Source organism: Papilio xuthus, unplaced genomic scaffold (genome assembly GCF_000836235.2).
Source record: "Papilio xuthus unplaced genomic scaffold, Pxut_1.1 DF827542.1, whole genome shotgun sequence".
NCBI lineage: Eukaryota > Metazoa > Arthropoda > Insecta > Lepidoptera > Papilionidae > Papilio > Papilio xuthus.
The window spans coordinates 4,003,100-4,008,683 of NW_013531107.1; positions in this window are offsets into that span (position 1 = coordinate 4,003,100).

Consider the following 5,584-nt stretch of genomic DNA (forward strand, 5'->3'; position numbering starts at 1 on the left):
ACATCTCCATATTTTTTAATGTAAATAATTTTAAAATTTATAATATTTTCTCTTTTAATAATTTCAGTAACTTAAGCATTAAATATATTAAATAAACACATAACTGCCGTACTCAGAGATATGCAACGATTGCTTAAGCAACCCTTAAGTGCAGATTTCTCACAGTAAATATCTCAAACTTTGATCCTACCTAACTAACACTTAAACTACCCTGAGTATCGAAAATAAGTGGGATGATTATTATTTTAAATACAAACTCTCTGTTCTAAAAATTGAAAATTAAATAGAGAGAGAATTTTAATATTTATTTGATTATTAATTAAACTAAAAATACTTTTTATATAATAGTCTTAGTATTTAATGATAAGACCGTTATGTGCATTTATCTAGTTGTTTATATTTAATTTCCTAAATCGTATATAACAATGGTAAATAAGTAAATTAAGTTCAAAATTCGATTCTATGTTTCTATGTATGAACTAATAATAGTAGTTTCTTTTGATTCGTTAAAAAAAACAACGATATATTTATTAGAATATTTATTTTTTAATTGTTTCTAACTATTACGAGTCTGTGACAATATGTAATTTTTTTCTATCAAAAACTGATGTCTTCAATTGAATATTTTTATGTCATAAATATCAATTAAAGTAAAACTTATAATGAAGTTATTTGTTTTAATTTTGACAGCCCTAAGTTTAATGAACAAAAGGTAACGTACCACCTCTTGTAAATTGACGACAAAAGCTTTGTACTAAAATAGGCTGGTGACAAAATTTTTTAAATTTAAAATTGACTCTTAAAAGAATTATCTGTTCAAAATTACCATAAGTATATTGTATATTTTTTCTTTAATATAAGTTCTGAATATGCATATTCGGTTGTTAACCGTTATATTTCTAAAACACTGTTTTTAATGACGAGCTCGGGTCTCGCAGTACAATCGCCCTTAGGCTACGTGTTGCAGATTGGAGGGAAGCGTATTATCGTGAATAATTACTACGAATAGTAAATTTATATTCATATTTTGGTCACTTAATGCCAAAATTGCAATGTACTTTTGCATAATAAATCTCCTTATGCTGCTACGAAGACAATCCGACACTGTGCCGGTGTACAGACGTAGCTCTGGCCTTGCTAAAATGTCGACGTTTATGTTCCCTCACAAATCATTATGACACAGGACTTGGTAATAGATGTGCGCTATTCGCGCCAAAGGATTCTAATTAATAATGTCTAAAGGTAATTGTCGCATGCGTTATGTTTAGCTCGTTCACGTACCGACACGTGTTGCCGGTCCAAAGGTCTGACATCGATTGACCCCCCTCTCTCCGGCTTATGACGTGTACAGTCGAGATAAACAACACTACATTTATGCTTACAATACAGTAATAACTAATCTATTATATGTCATATATTTTAATGTTACACTTCTTATTTATAAAATAAAACTCAAAGCTGTAATCTTAAAAGGCTACTTTAAGAGAATTTTGATGGTAGTACTGGCTCTTCAAAGTTATAATCCACTGAATGGCACGCGCTTCAAATGTCGAGTGGGACGTTAAATTTTATCTGTATTAGGGACGTTCTCAGACCCGCAGACATTCAAAATGATATCTTTAACCTCTTCTTGTTTATGTTATACTAAAGGGTAGTATGGGGTAACTGAGTTTTATCTACTTTTATTATTTCAAATTAATAGACAACTGACGGACTCAGTCGTAGTTAATAAGAGTTTTTTACTGTGAGTTTAAGTGAGGATAGCGTACTAAGTGACTGTTTATGTTTATTAAACAGCACTAAGGAGATAAGTGCGAAATATTTGAATGTACCAACGAACCTCGCTTATGTAGGTAAGCAAGAAAAATAACGTTGTCGTTTGGACTCTCATTATCCAGGTTTACCAGTATAACTTTTTTCCAAAAAGTAGAAAATAATTATTACCTAGAAAATAAAATATTGTAAAATTTTACTGATATTCGACTATTAATATCAGTATGGATGATTATTATAAATTAAATCAAGAACAGTTGAACGAATCTGTCTCGTTCTGAAAACTAAGTTAGAGTACGACTTAGAATAACGCATAGGCTAATATTTCTTTAATCCCACGAAGATAACGACACGGGCAAAAGCTATATTGAATAAGCTAGCGGTTGACCACGTTCCCATCTGATGTCAGGTGATGATGTGGTCGAAAGATGGTACTCGCTAGCTTATTTACCTATTCACTCTTCTCTTCAAAGCCCTCACTTGGACGAAAAAACTGAAGCCAGCTACTAGTATCTTTATCTTAATAAGAAGATGGATGGATGTTTGTTTGAATGTATCTCCGGAACGGCTTTCGACCGGAACGAAATTTGGCACAGATGTAGAACATAATCTAGAAGAACACATAGGCTCCTTAAGTTTTTTTAATTCTGCGCGGGCGGATTCGCGGGCAACAGCTAGTAAATAATATATATTCACAATAAAGGTTGAATATTAGTTTGAATTGAAATATATCGCTTAATGTATGCTAATGTTAGAGTTCATTAAATAGAACAGTATAAAGGAATAATTCATGTAATTTGGCACACCTACTTGGCTTTCTAACATAAATTATGCAGATATGAGTACTGGAATAACTACACAAGATACTGGAAATAGTATGTTTGTCTTACTTATATTATAAATGCGAGAATTTAGATGGATGTATGGATGTTTGTTAAAAGGTATCTCCGGAAGGACTCAACGGATCTAGAAAGCGATACAGATGTAGAACATAGTCTGGAAGAATACGGAGTAAGTTATTTTTTCATTTCCGCGAAGACGGAGTCGGGAGCAACAGTATATATTTGCAAAAATACTTGATATTTAAAGTTTTAATTGCATGCAATAAAGATTTTAAAATTAAGTATTTATTTATTATTTCTTTTATATAAGAGAAGGGTGCAAACGAGCGGCGGGAACAACGAGGTGATCAACGACACCCATGATTCACAAATTTTAAGTTCATATTTCAACATGTAAACCTATTATAACTACAATTTAATTATACAGTTTTAATCAATTAATTAAATTCATGTTTGAATTTATAATTGAATATTGCAGCATTGATGGTGGAACAATGTATATTTGACATTCACATGAGGACAATTCATTCCAGTCGCATATTGAACGTATAATGAGAACGATTGCAAAACTCGTCCAAATCCTCAGGGGACCATAATAAAAGGATTGAAATCAGGCATGCGGAGCAAAATCGTCGGATATTTTGAAAAAATTTACACGCTATACCTACAATCATAAATTTATTAGTAGGAAAGTAACATTTTATTCAAAAGTTATTTTCCAGCAAATTTGTTAGTTTTAAAAGTCGATTTCTGCAACTGCACGACTGGAGTTATTTACTTTGCGTGTGAGCAGGATCTGGATTTACTCCGAAGAATGCCAGCAACCCTTTGATATTGTCAGCGATCTCAAGGAGTGTTCCCGTACCTTATTTATTTATCTGAAATTTTGCAATAATTAAAACATTCTATATTTTGTATTCGTATAATTATATGAGGTTTAAGTCAGTAGGACAACATACTGTATAGTCTGGTTTTTAGATTAGACATTATAAAGTATTACAACAATTTAAAAATAAACATTCTAGTATTGACCTGCCAATAGCCTACTGGTTAAGGGTACGGTTTCCGATCAGGTGGTCGGAGGTTCGAATCACGCCATTCGACTATACCATATCCTAGCACAAGCCTAGTTAAAATGGTACAAGAAATATTAGTATAGTAAATTTTTAAAAATGCTAATATTTTAAGTAAAAAGAAGTGTTAAAGAGAAATAAACATGCACTGCAAAGCTGCCTGCAAAGCAACAAGAAATAGATAAGCGCATTGTTTCTGTTTCAAGGACCACATCGCTTTGTTTTTGTTACATTTTCTTCACGTGGTTTCTTCTTGTTTTATGTGTTCATGGCCTAGTATCGTATTTTTATGCGACATACATTTTTTTAGTGATAAAAAAGTTAACGACTTTGAATATATTATAACTACCATAAGTTACTTTCACTTAAAGTTTAAACTAAGGTTTATAATCATTTGCTTTAAACACCTTATACTAACACATTTAACTAGAATATATAAATTTAAAAAGAGAACAGGAATTCTTAAAGAGAAATATACATTTCTGTTAAATATCGCTAATGTCTCCTTGCTTCGAAATTATTTTATATATCACTAGCTGTCGCCCACGACTCCGTCCGCGCGGAATTAATTAAAAAGTATCTTATATATTCTTCTTATAGTTTTTTTTTTAATTTACCATATTCTACATCTATGCGAAATTTCAACGAGATCTGTTGAGATATTATAAATGCGAATTTTTAAATGGATGTTTGTTTGAAGGTATCTCCAGAACAGCATAACGGATCTCGATCAAATTTGGCACAGATAACATAGTCTGGAAGAACACATATGCAACTGATTATGTTTTCTTTTTAATTCCTCTCGGACTGTGTCGGGGGCGACAGCTATTTTAATAAATTACAAGGTCACAATCAAAATATCAGCTTACTAAATTGAGCTACATAATATATGTTCTAGAGAAGTTTAAAATAGCATTCAATATCATTAAACTTACATTCTCGACATCGTTCGAATTCTGCTCGCTATTTCAGTATTACAGTAAAATGTGTTAGAATAACTTCTCAATGCAGGCGAAACGTTCGCAGTCGGTTACCAAGCGGGTTCTGGCTATTTCCATTTACATTTAGACGAAGTTGACTTTTTGCTTAATGCAATCGGTATTTCGTATATTCTTTAGTCAATAATAGCTACTAAAATTGTGGGAATTAAGGAATGGGTACGACGGCGTCAATATATTAAGAATAAAGGACAAAATATAAATTACAAATTACTTCTAGACGTCCAAAAGACAGTAACCGTGGATATGTGAGGCCAAAATCTCTGTCGTCGTCCCTGTCATTCTTAAATTGTCAGATATAATATGTTTATACAGAAATTCTGGCCTCAGGAACCCACGGTAAGACTGATACATTTATCGCTTCAAGTTTAATGGTCTAATGTATCAATAATTATAATATTAACAATGATTATAAACATAGTTTGCACAGATTCAAAATATATGAGCAATACCATTAATTAAAAAGTGTTTTAAAAGACTGTCCTTGGTCGCCGGCTGCGACGTTTTTTATTTCCAGGTTTAAATTTTAATTACTTCCGACGTCTCGGTTACACTGACACTGGATCCATCTCGTGTCAGTTTAAATAAACAACGAAACTACATTTGCGGTACGTTCGTGTTTACAAAAAAAGAAGAAAAAAAAAACATGTTGTAAAGATTAAAAAGCTAACCATGTCCTGCTGTGGTTTGAAAGTTTTTAAATTAAATATGTAAATTTTAATAAATTAAACGCTATAGCTGAGCTTTAGTCGTTATTTACCACAATTGTAATTTACTATATGTGGTTTTAAACAATCAGCATTTCAGTTTTTTGGTATTATGTTATTATTTTTTGGGAAGCCTTCCAACAATACACTTGCTTTTATAACTATCCTACTCTACTGTATACAATACATAC